This window comes from Prorops nasuta, unplaced genomic scaffold (genome assembly GCF_024137725.1).
Source record: "Prorops nasuta isolate Cenicafe-Biocafe unplaced genomic scaffold, Cenicafe_Pnas_1.2 PNAS00010, whole genome shotgun sequence".
NCBI lineage: Eukaryota > Metazoa > Arthropoda > Insecta > Hymenoptera > Bethylidae > Prorops > Prorops nasuta.
Window position 1 is genome coordinate 4,376,427 of NW_027116807.1, and position 13,543 is coordinate 4,389,969.

Consider the following 13,543-nt stretch of genomic DNA (forward strand, 5'->3'; position numbering starts at 1 on the left):
CAGCTGTCGCAAAACATCAATAATAATAAAATCGTTTGGATGAAAAGACATACAAGCCCGCAATTAGCGCTCATCCGTGATTCGTAGGCTGGCTTCGCGTTGCGCGTTGAAAGAAAAACGAGTGCACCTGTCAAAGGGAACAGAGGTTATATTTATTTCAGGTATTTTAGGATCGTTTTACATCTCGCCGTCAAGATGTTAATCGTGCCAGTACAAACACGGGAGCGGCCTTAACCGGACCGAGGTAGTCTGTGCGAGATATCGGCTGTGAAGGGTTCGTAATGGATACACACAAATACAGGCTCGCACACACAGAGGCAGGTTTATTCGTCTTGGCGCAATTGCGACTTGATATAATCATCCTCGTTTACGACTACATTAATCCCCGTATCGAAAGGCCGGCCGGGTGCACTGCGGAGTTCCACGGTGATCGGCGAGCAATCGGTTCGTTTGGTTGCGCGGGAGAAGCGAGGGACTAATGGGATATATAGCAGTGTGCAAACATCATTAGGGACTGCTCGCAAAGGCCAATTATACCTTCGTGTGTCGCGATTAATAATCAACCTATATAGTGGTCGGAGAGAGAGAGGAGAGAGCTCGCGCGTTGAAATACAACCGATCGTTTATTCAATTATCCGAGATGGCGAGCTTAAACGAGAATATCGCACAAGCCACGCGATCGTCAACACCGCGCGACGCAAAATTACGGATTGCGGCAGGAAAGACGGGGAGAGCCGTAAAATCCTCGTGTCGTATCTCAGTCGAAATGGTTTTAGCTACTAAGTTGCCGGTTAAAATCGTTCCGGGAAATGGCGCAAGCCGGTAAGCATCAGTTTTTCGGGACAACACGGCGGCAGCTTGTAAATCGGTGAGTGCGCAGCTGCGAAAATCCTCCAAACGCGCGCGCACGCATGCAGCACCGTAATTTCCACGTTATTTTCGTGCCTGGCGAATCCTCTGGTCGACTGATGCAAGCATAAATCGAGTGTGAATTAGTCATCGGCTCGTCTGTGCGCTCTTTGCTCCTCTCTCTCTCTCTCTCTCTCTCTCTCTGTTGTTTATAAATAGACGGAAGGAAGAGCGATACACAACACGCAAGGGTAAAAGCGGGAATCGGCAACTCTCGGCAAATATCGCGCGTGCACTCGGCCATCTTCGTGGCCGTCGAGAGCGAGCCGAGCGAGAAAGGAGGGGGTGGGGGGGGGGGGGGGGAGGAAAGGGGGGAAGCCCACATCCAAAGTAATCCACTGTCGGATTACTTTGACGGGCTAACGTAAGCGGATCAAAGGAGCTAGTCGTGGCCATGCTCGTTCCGCTTCGTAGGAGACGAGGTGTATATTCCATCCAATTCCACCTCTCTCGCTCGGCTTGTGCTCTTTTCGCATGGCTTGCAAGTGGCAAGGATCGCTGCAAAGCCCGTTGGTGTGACCCGCACACCCAAACCAAACTGGCAGGCTTTTCTACAGCTGACAGAGAGATTTAATGTACCGTTCGTATTTTAATATCGTGGGATTCCTTTCATCTCACGCTGATTTAAGCAAGGTCATAAGAAAGGCTTTAGTGGATCTCCTAGAGTAGTACAGAGAGCAAGAATAGCGAAACGCGAGAACGCGGCTGCAAGCTATATAGCAGTTTCCGCTCGACAAAGACGCATGATCCACTCGCTCCTCAAAAACTATCATTCTTTTCCTCGATCTTTGCATTTAAGCCTCGTTGGGAGAGAATGTAGAATTTTCCGGCAGACCGGCGACGGACCGGTGCAACAGGAGTTTTGCGCGAGAAATTGAAGAAAGCAAAAGTTGAGAAGACTACTCGCTGCTTCGATGCTCCTTATTGCTTTGATACCTTCCACACACGCGAATCCGGTACGTTTGCGTGTATCTCGGAAGCGTACACGCTGTTTATAGCGAGGGAAATGGCCGATCGGACGTAATACGGTCAATCTGATTATAGAGCTGCGGTGTGCGTTTCGGAGAGAGAAAAGCATGGTGGATGTACGTTATATGGTACACTATATACATATATATATATATATATATATGATCCGTCTGTGTTGGCCAAATCGAAGTAGGATGGGTTAAAATCCTGATGGTGGTGGTGGTAGTGATGGTGGTGGGGAGTCTGTGAGACGCAACATATTGCCCCGTAGCCGACTCTTATCGACTGGGGGCAGACAGGCGGGTTGGTAGGAAGGCTGGCTGCCGGGCAGATTTACGAGGACCGCTCGGATAGCGAATGATAAACGCGAGTCGAGATAGCTTTATTTATTCGCGCCGTGCCTACGCGCCCCCTCCCCCCCCCCCTGCCTGCCATACGCGCGCGGCAGATATGTTCCAACGGATCATGTATAACTATATATATATATACGCTCGCGTACACACATACATCTTTGCAAGCGCGCTCCGCTCTCGATCCCTTTACGGAGCTTGTCAGTGCCACGCGAAATTTCTACCTGGGCGACGCACTCTCTTTTTGCCGCATTTTTTCCCTCTCTTTTCCTTTCCCCTTTAACGCGCGCAACGCCTGTATTTCACAGAGAGAATACATATCCGAAGCACAAGTACCCCTCTCCGCACCTCCCCATCGCGACATCCCGCGCATCGGATTGATACACAGCGCGCGCGATTTTCGCTCTACCCCCGTGACTATACTACCTGGCTGCCGCGCGCTAATATTAATCTTCGCGCGATATTTATGGCCCTCGAGGAAAGAAGGGCTCTCGATAAATCACACTCGGACTTGAAAATTTTGATGCCTGCAGCAATATTGAATTTCTTCAATTATCGACTTTCGAACGCGCGTATTTTCCCCTTGCACGGAGGATAAATCGGTCGGCTGAAAAATTGATCGATACGCCCACCGATCGCGCGGGTTTGTTTATTAAAATCCGCGTGTGTGCGTGGAGCGATCGCGAGGGGGGTGGTTGGTGGTTTTTTCGAGAAAGAAGCTATACGTTGCGTGAGTGCGAGGTGGGTAAGCGTAGGGAGGGGGGGGGGGGGATGGCCTGGGGCCTCTTATATGGGAGTATAATTGGACGTAGCGGCGCAAAGTGGCGTGTGCGCGGCCCAGAGACAATCAAGATTATTATTGTGGTCCACGTTTGCGTTCGCGAGCTCGCATACGAGCGTGAGTAATAAGCTCGGTAATGGTAATGGTAATGGTAATGATAATAAAGCGCGCGGAATATTTCTCGGAACGTATTTAGCGCTGGGCGTGCAAGTCGGCTCGTTATAAATAATTAATATCGGCGTGAGTTTTCTCCGGCATGGCGTGGCGGTCGATTAGCGTTAACGTATGGTAGTGACCGGTTCCCCCCCCCCCCTCCCCCCTCCTCCTCCATCGCTCTCTAGACGCTATAATCGATTAGCCCGATCCGACGTAACTCGATGGAATGATCGACGCCGCTAATGATCGCGGTCGGCTCCCACCTTATTCCTCCGTCTCACGCTCGATCACCTTCCTACCTTCTTGTAATCCCTGATTAACTTGGATCGCCGAACGCGTCTCGTGAGTACTCGCTTATATATATATATATATATATATATGTGTGTGTATACACACCGTAGAAGAGCGATTTTTCGCCAACGACTGGGTCCTGATGCGCGGTACCATTCGACGTCAGCTTTCTTCGGGATGAGGAGTGTACGGATGAAGCATCGGGGAGGTCCAATAACATCTTCTTATTGGTATTTATGGGAGGGAACAGGTCGCTCGTGGCGAATCTAAGCGACGATCGGACGAATTGAAATAATTGAGGGAAAGAGAGTGAGTGTGTGCGAAAATTGGCATAGGACAAATAGCCCTAGATCAAGACGAATGATTCTACTAAGCTCGTACAAGTGGCCGGGTAGGTATTCTCGAGAACGACTAATGCCTCTTCAAACACGACCCGTCACTTATCATTATTATCAAGCTCCAAGGCGGCTGCTATGTTTAAATAAATGTTTGCCACCAGCGCGCATCCCCCCTCCCCTCCCTCCCTTTCTCGATATTTTAACATTTCTACGCCGAAGAGATTTCCCGTCGTCGCAGTCGTAGTCGTCGTCGTTGAAAGAATGGGACGTGCACGCTGAAATAAATTGCGGACTTATTTTAAGTTTCAGGCTCTTCTCTACGCATTGTCGATTGTCGGCGAGAATTTATTCATCCCGTCTGTTTGAGTTACGAGTAGAAAGCTCGATAACGCAAATCGTACTGGCAGCACGAGAATAGCCACTATATTTATGATAGGTATTCGCTTCAATTTTATCTAATCGGCTTCGCTGCCATTAATTATTAGCAGCTGTGAACAATTATGCTTTGCTCCCTCGCTCCCTCTCTCTCTCTCTCTCTCTCTCTCTCATTTGCCCGCACACACAATCACTCGGGTTTCTTCCTGAAACTTTCTATCTTCCCATTTTAATACACCCACCTGGTTTCTTCTCTCTTTACCTCGCACGTGGGAAGCACCTCTTTTCTCAATTACAATACCATTCTTCCCCTCTCCCCCCCCCCCCCTCTCTCTTACACAGTCGAACCTCATTATGCACAGTCTCTAGACACAAAAATCTTCGTCTTTTCTATTATTTATGTCTATGAAACAACCTTCTAAAAACTGCAAGTAAATATACGAGGTCAAGCCACATTCTCTCGAAAAAATATCGATCATAATCAAGTTTTTTCCTACAAGTTACAGTAACGGTGATGTTAATTTGAACGATTTAAAGGGATAACTATATTTTTTTAACAAATAAGTCACTGGAAATTCCTAAAAAAAATGTTGGAGCTATTGCCTGTCTTATATATTTCGTTGACATGCCGATAAAGTGTGGTATAATCACAATTTTCATCTGAAATCATTGCAATTCTCAGTGCATATTTTTAACGTCTTTTGTGGAAAATATAAATCTAATTGTGTGGGCAACACCACATTTTTCAGGGGTTTCAAAAGTTTATTTTTTTACATTATTCCCCCTATTCTGCATGAAAAAATGTACTTAAAATAATGGTATTATGCTAATTTCAGATTCATTGTTTCAGGGAACATGTTAAAAATGTAAAATAAAAATTGCGACCATGTCGGATCAAAATGGTAGTTTCCAGGATGTACGTAAAGAGGGGGATTATTGTTGGGATTTATTTGCTCAAAAATTAGCAAAATTATTTCTCTTCCACGTAAAAATTACTCTAACACTAATTTGTAGCAGTTAATATACAGTGTGAAACGCTTAGATATCAAAAGAATATTTCGAGAAGCTCTTGTTAAGAAGGGAACGTCAAAAAAAATTAATATCCTTTAGATTGATGGACATCGCTAAAGTTGCGCGATACCTTTCTTGGTAATTTTTATTATAAACGTATCGTTAATAGTCAAATGTGGTCATGAAACATAATTTTTAAAATTACCATTTTTCAAGCACCATCATGTATTAATAAAAATCAATAAAATTTTCATTGAGACAGTTCAAAATAACATAATGTCTCATTAATTATATACCTATATTACATTTTATACGAATTATATAAGTAACGTAAAATACAATATAGCATAGCTAATTTAATTATATAAGTTGTCATGTCGGTATAATAAACTTGAAAATGAAGATGCGCAGACAGTCGGTGCGCACTGCACACTGGGATGGGTGATTGGTGGATTTTTGTATTAATTTTCAAATTTTCCCTTTTTCCTATTGGTTGTTTAAAAAACGTGACAATCGCGATCGCGCTCGGTACAAGCAACGCCACCCACCCAACCGCCACCTGCATCCGGCGTCATTTTGCTCTGATTTGTGTAAGAAGAAGGAGGTGAGCTCAACGTATTAATTCAAATAGATTTGAAAAGAATCGTGTCCGTAGCTTTATCGTAATATTCTACAAACTTAGTGTTCTTCGAGTGTAATTCGGAATGTAAACTGTTTAAATGTAATTGTATTTTACCTCGAATAGTCCTTTGTGTCACCGGTATTACGTTAAAAAAAAAGTCGCGAAACGGTCGGTCCACCCTCCCCCTCCCGCCATTATACGAGGCGTCCATTACGCCATTACGCGTCCTCCCACCGTTGCATCCAAATTCCAGCAGGTTCAAGCCTGCTTGTTCGTTTCGTCTCAGCAGTTTTTCGCGTATTAACGAAAAAGTTTTTGATCAACGAATTTTCGAGAAGTTTGCTCAACGTTCACGCAAGACCGCGGAGATAACTCTTGGTGTGGACAAGAGAATGAAAATAATTTATTTTAAATTGGACAAAGTTCTGTTAACTAATGTCGGGTCAGGTAATTGAATAGTGCGCGATACCTAATAAGGTGAAACAGTAATGTAAAGGCTTCCTGGACGCTACAGTGCGCAAACTCCGTAAACGTTGTATGAACGTTTGGCGAACGATTTATAAGGAATCTGAAAAAGAGACAGAATGAAAGGTATCTATTTTTATCAATTCACTAATTTTATTTGGATTTTATTTCTTTTTGCTTGTATATCAAACTTTCTTAACTGATAGGGCATTTGCTATTTTTCTTATTCTTGAGTTTTTGTTAAGAAGCAATTGAAACTGAGCTGAAATTTTCTCTTTCTTGCCTTTTAAGTTGCTTAGCTGCAAATTTTTCTTGTCCATCTCTATCTTAAAATGAAACCTTTGAAAATAATTCCAGCGCAAGAAAAAACCTCCTGTATTTCTTTTCATTTTGTAAATCTGTCTAAAGGGGCTAATGCAGGAGGAATAGAAATACTACACATCTTACCAAAGATTCTTATTTAGGGAAAATATAAGAGCTCTTTCTATCTTTTTAGCTGTAGCTGATTTGCAATAAGAATATCATTACTATTGCTCAAACATTTGTATCTTTATGGATCGTACAAGAGTTATATCTTTTTCAGGAATTACAACAGCAGTTTGCTATATAAACCATCTTATATTTGATATTCTGGAGCTGGACAAATTGACCCATGGTAGCTATAATTGCTTTTTATTGGGTAAGATAATAATATATGATAAACTATAAATATCTACTCTTTGAAGAAATAAGCCAACCAAAGGTAAGATTTTAAACTATTTTACTTTAAACGTAAGTACAGCTATTCGACCTTAGAGTTCCCAGAATTCCTGAAAACAAAAAAAAAAGAAGAAATAACAGAAAAAGATTGAAACAAAAGAAGGTCTCATTAAAATAAACACATCTATTGTAGTCATGTGGTAAGAGCTTAGATAAGATGTTCAATTTTTTCAAAACCAACAAGTTGAATATTTTTCAAGGAGAAAAAGAACTGCTACACATGAATTCCTGAAAAATAATGTATATAATCTGAGAGAAAATGCATTTTTAGCAACAATTTGAAGAAATATTAAATGACATTTGTTTTTGATAAATAATATCATAACCAAAGTTGAACTTGAAATTCAAATGGATCCTACAATGTTTATAAATCAATTAAACGAGTTGATTTATATTTCTTATGTTGTAAGATATGTGGTGTTAAAGTTTCGCTTATTGTAGAGTTACATAGGAAACGTAAGTTTTGTTAAAGTTAAAGAATGCCCTAATCAACCATGACTAAATGTTATTAAATGCATGTGTACTACTTTTGCAGTAATTATAGAGAATGTATAATTACTGAATTTTTAACATTTATTGGCAAAGTTAGAGTCCCAAATTCAGAGTAAATTATTTCTTGTTTGTTAGATGGATTAGTAGTCTGTATTTCATCATTTTTCCTTCTTTAGCGTTGAGTGAAAACTCTATTTCTCTAAAAAATATTATTTTTTATTAGTAATATTACCAGTGTTTTCTAAAGCAGAAAATATTATGATACATATATTAAACTGCGACTTGCCACACATTTTCCAGACTTATATTACATTCAATTACATTATTGACAGATGATCAGTATTTACCTTCGAAAGGTCCAATGTTTGCACACATTAAGAACTACATTGAAGAAGTAAAACCAAAATGACAATGTATGTTTCTCTTGCAAATAAAATCTCTTTTATATTAGTATAGATTTTGTGACTCGATTATTATCAGACGTGAATTTTTGTGTAAATAATTTCTTGCAAAATGACTAGATGCTGTATTATTTTTTAACTACAGTAGTTTTTATGTAAATATTACTAATTCTTGACAGCATTCATTATAGTTGTTAATTTAGAAAAGAATTTGTGTTTTGGTATTTTTTAAACTTGCAAATATAAAAAGACTTAAATTGATATTTTTTACAAATTAAAGGAAATATTGAAAAAATTCATTGTATAAAAGGCAGTGTGCTGATGAATATTATTGAATGTTTCCTACAAAACGGTCATTATTGTTTATTTATAGGAATTTGTCTGTTAAATTTATTTTAATATATGACTTAAAGGTAGGTGCAGAAATTCATTTTCCTATATAATTAGTCAAAGACCTTGTTTCATGTTTTGCCTCATTAAGCCTCTCATACATTCTGATTTATGCATGGCACCTCTCAAATACAGCAAGCATGAAGCAGGTGTACAACAAATTTTTTTAAAAATATTCTCGTAAATATTATATGTAACGTTGCACCAAAGACTATCCTTATTCACAAAACTGTTTTTTAAGCGAGAACTGCGATTTAATACGCTTGCTGTTTTTTATACCATCATTGATGCACCCTTTCCTTTTAGAAATATGAATATAATAAGTTATCTGTCCCATCAATGACGTCTCCCCTGAAAAACGAAACAAACATTATTAATAAGAAAAATAACGGCAATTACATATAATTCCTGTAGCGGAAATATTAACCTAATTAAAAGTAGTGTGTGTTATTGAATTGATTTCTTGAAAATAAAAATATTTTATAAAATATATATATACACTATTTAAAAAAGTAATGAACCAACGTTTATTGGCAATTATTTATAATGTTAGTAACAATGAATATTACGTTAACGTTTTCGGCGCAGTGGGACGTATACGTTCCACTTTTCTTGAGTTTTTCCCTACTTTTTTAGTCGACTTTTATATTTGCCATATACGCATGAAGCACTTTTTAGACTGTAAAGTATCTCGGTTAAATACAAGCTTTACACAAAATTAGATTAATTGTTAAAGTTAATATTTCTTATAAGCAGATAAAGTAAAGGAAACTGTTTTTCTTTTATCGCGATAACTTATAGAGCTGATTATTTTTTCAGGTATTCCATCTGTACAGTATTATAATATATATATATATTTTTATCATATTAGGAAAATCAGTGTTTCTGAAAATGAAAATTAAATATTGCAAATTTGGATTGTTTTACTTTTTATCGTGTTTAATAAACTAAAGCTGTTCCAAATTGGAATAGACGATTCATCCAAAATTTTCTAGAGTTTGCGCTTGTTTATATTCTAAAATTTGCTCAGCTTCTTCATTTTTACCTTAATTAACGAAGAAAACACGAAGTTATATATATATATATATATATATATATAAATGATTTACCACATTGAGCGAGTTATTAAGAATTTTTCAATTCCAATCATACAACTGTAAACAGCGATCCCGAAAGTTAAATATCACCAATGACTTACAAAATACATTGAACAGAAAAAATTGCCCATAAAAGCTTTAATAAAAATCAACAGATTAAACACGTTAATATAATGAACGTGCGTTTCGTCGATGCATGAAAGCAACGTTGTAAAATAAACGTTAAAAAATGTAGGTCACAGTACACGATGAAATTTTGTATTAACAAAACTGAAAAATCTCGAAGGACAATGGTTATATCGATGAAAAAATCCTTGCGACAGACGCAAACATTACAAATAGACGATCGATCCTTGTAAATTCGTTTCTCATCATCCTGCTGTAGAAACATAATGGTTGGTTCAACGTCCACGAAGGAAAGTTTGGAGGAATATATCGTTTGGCTTTTTCGTCGAGTTGTTTTTCCAGGCGTAAGAGAGAGAGAGAGAGAGAGAGAGAGAGAGAGGATGGATCTTCCGAGTTGGAAAAGATGAGTGTTAGAGTAACGACAGACTCGTGTCGCTTAAAGATAGGAGTCGTTCCGGTGGAAAGCTGCCTCGCAAACGACCCTCGTAAGTTTCGCGTAAAATAACTCCATTTGGAGCGTGGCGCGCACCTGTTTTGCGACGCTTTCTTTATGATCATTTTTCCGCCCCGGAGTCTTTCCTCCTTCCCAAGCAACAAAGATGGAAAGTTCTCGGCACACTGGATAAACTTACGCACATGGTTGCATGCTTCTCCGGCACCGGGAGCATCAAGGAGCACCAGGAACAGCAGGCAGGAACACCGGCCTCGCTACCCCGGGGACTTGTGGGGATTCAATGTTTATAACTCGTAGGCTGATATGGTCATGCAGCGTTATAGCGTTAGCGAGAAAGTGGAAAACTAATATTGGCTCGGTTATATCGCGTCTCGAACCCCTCGAGGTTTTAGTTTCGAAGACGCGCAACGATACTGCAAAAAGACCCCCGCCCCCTCCCCCTCCTACCATGAATTTATAGCAGAGTCCCCTTGGCGAGAGTTTTAACCAAAGAACACAAAGAGGCTCGTGTCTCGGGGATACGGCGTAAACTCTGCAAACTATTTAACGTCGAAGAATCGTTAAACGCCTCTCGTTATAGACGGAATTTTTTATACGAAACTACTGCAGGAAATTGATAATTTCGCCTTTTGCGAAGAAACGGACACGGGTGAACGTGTTGTAGGAAGTTGGGTCAAATGAGGCGCGATGCGAAATCTTTGTTCTTTTTTTTTTTCTTTCTTCTTTATAATAGGAAAACTGACGCTGCGAAAGAGCAAGGTTTGTTAATTTAATTACAATCGAGCCGTGTAATTAATATATGTATACAATAATCTCGCGTGCAATTATAAGCGCAATTATATTATATACGCTCGTGTGTAATTAATAGCTGTGTAATCTGACGCAACGAACGTTGTGTACAATACGCACGGACACGGAGAGACACAGGAAGGAAAGAGATGGAAATATAGCGTTGCGCGCGCGCGCGCGCGTTGGTGTATGTATCTTGATGGTCGAAGTTGCTAGAAATTGGCATGACGTCTCTCGCGGCATAAATAACAAGTTGAAATGTAAACGTAATTAGTCGTCACGGCTGCGTAAACGTGCTACTTGGTCGGTAGGAGCATTCATTACGAGCGGACGTGCTGTTTATGGAAACTCGCCCGCGCCGCCGTACGTGCCTCTCTCGCGCGTACGCGCCGCGTTAATCGTGATTTTTCATCTTGAGCAAGGCGCGCGCGTTGCTTGATTTATTTGAAAATTGGCAAATCTCGACGCTCTCTCGCGCTTTTAATTAATAATTAAACCCTCGGCTGGCAGATTTTAGGAAAAAACTCGACAACTGCTTTCATCGCTGCGTATTTCCCAGTCGCGCATCGTAGTTTTGTTCAGTTGTATTATACCAAGCGTACAGATTCCTTGGTTCCAAACGATTCGCACCGAAGTATGTCGAATCTCGATTAAACAACAATTTTCTACGCTGCGTGCGGAGGGATAAAAATAACTCGCTACCATTGTTATGACCTTGACCGACGAATCGAGTCACCTTGAGGTTTTTCAAAGTTTTGGAAACTATATTTACATTAAGTTTGTACCGACATAGGAATTGAAAAAACCAGTTGACCTCTGCAGGACGACCGATCAAGGTCAAGCGAATGGTAGCGAATTATTTCCGCCTTTTGCGAGGCGTAAAAATGTATTATTTAAGATTTCGAGGTATTCGCTTGGATCGATGAAAATGAGCGAGTCTGTACAGCGATTAGCGGGCGACTCGAAGCGTTTGTACGACCGCGCGCTGTGTTATTACCGCGTATTACAGTCCCGGACGGCTGGGGGCACTGATGACGATCGTGGTTCGAGCGGCAGGGACGGACGGACAGACGGATGGACAGCGCGGACAGATTCGTCGACGCTGGCGGCGTGCCTCGTGTCGTCCTGACAGCTCGTATCTACATTCAACTCGCGGGAATCTTTATAAGCGATCGTGGGCGAGTGACGAGAGCTCGATGAGTGGCGGCCATCGCGTCACGCTCTCTGCTTCCTGCTCGTTCACCCCTTCTTCCCCCCCCCCCCCCCCTATTTACTATATATATTCTCCCCTCCCTTTGAACATTTTTCTCTCGATCCTTCACTCCGAATTATGTATATATATATATATATATATATGTACGCGTTTAATGCTACGCGTTTAATGCTACGCGTTTAATGCTACGCGTTTAATGCTACGCGACCATTTTTTCGTCGCTAATTTCTGATTTATTAGCAGAGGCTGTTGTAGGAGCGGAGCTCTCGAGTTATGCCGGATCGTCGTAAAGCGACGCGACATTTCAGGCAGGGAACGTCGAGCCGGTACAAATTTACCGACGCATGCACGAATTGCTCGAACAACCTTGTTTTTCTTCTTTTCGAGCTCGCGCGAGGCTCCGGCATATATATATATATGTGTGTGTGTGTGTGTGTGTGTGTGTATGTATAAGGAGAGCGAGCCGCGACGTCGGCTCGTACTATCTCAGTCTCCGAGAGTATGCGTGCCTCGGACCAGTTGGAATTAAGTTGAGAAAAGGAGCCCAATAAGTGCAGGACGCTAGACACGCGAGAGATGAAAGGGACCGCGCGCGTGACTGACGGAAACCAGCTGGCTCCACGATCGTCCTCTCCTCTTCTTCGTCTCGAACCACGTACAGATTTATCGAGCAATCATTTTCTCCGTTCCGATGCTCCTTCTCTCGTGAAAAACCATGCAGAACCGAGCACACAGCCTTCCCTCGCTAATCAGCGTAATTTATCACGTTGGAAAATCACGGCGTTAATTGAAAGCGATTATTGGCCAATGGTCCCTCTCTCGTCGAAGACGCACGCGCGCGCAAAAGTCGAGGAGGAGAAGCGTTGATTGGACGATGCCTGATGGCCTGGCAGTTGGTTTTCGCAACATTGGAAAAGGTGAGAATTGTCGGTCTCTCCGGTCCAATTTTTGGGGCGACATTATTCCGAGGTAGGGTAGAGGGAAAGAGAGAGAGAGAGAGAGGAGGATAGTGTGGGGTATAGAGTATCTTTAAGGACGAAGAGGCGAAAGAGCCATTGCGCAGCGGGAAAACCTGCTTGGCCATGCTGTCCTTGCTATTCTTCGATGGGAGGGGTGGTGGAGGACACTGAAATTCCACGGACTCTATTTCATGTTTTCCCCTGTGGACTAATGCTCCCTCCCTCTTCTACACTAACCATAGCACTTTTTCAAATCGTTTCCCCAAACCTCTCGCGCACGATACACCCTAAAATCGACAATTTTTCAACACTCTTCTTTCCCTTTTGTATATATATACAACCCATAGCTTTGACTTTGAAAGAAAACAAGTCTTTCGAGAGAAAGTCGTGCGTTTTGTCTGTTTTATTGGCATGGAGGGCATTTTCAGGCGCGTAACACACACACACACACAAACGCATTTATATAAATAGGAGTAAAAGGACAATCGATCGGACTTTGTTGGGAAATTGAAAAATTCCGAGTAAGAGGCTCGGCAGCTTTGACGCGCGATCTCCACGGCATATTGCGGGAAGCTTCCGAGGGAAACATAGGAAAT

General features: G+C 41.4%; 1 long non-coding RNA gene across 1 annotated transcript; it reads left to right on the top strand.

Annotated features, from left to right (window-relative positions):
- The first annotated feature begins 217 nt into the window (after window positions 1-217).
- Window positions 218-5,437, top strand: LOC136776875 (uncharacterized). Its single transcript, XR_010823168.1, has 3 exons — window positions 218-317; window positions 4,098-4,230; window positions 5,020-5,437. It is a non-coding gene; the product is annotated as an uncharacterized lncRNA (long non-coding RNA).
- The last annotated feature ends 8,106 nt before the right edge of the window (window positions 5,438-13,543 follow it).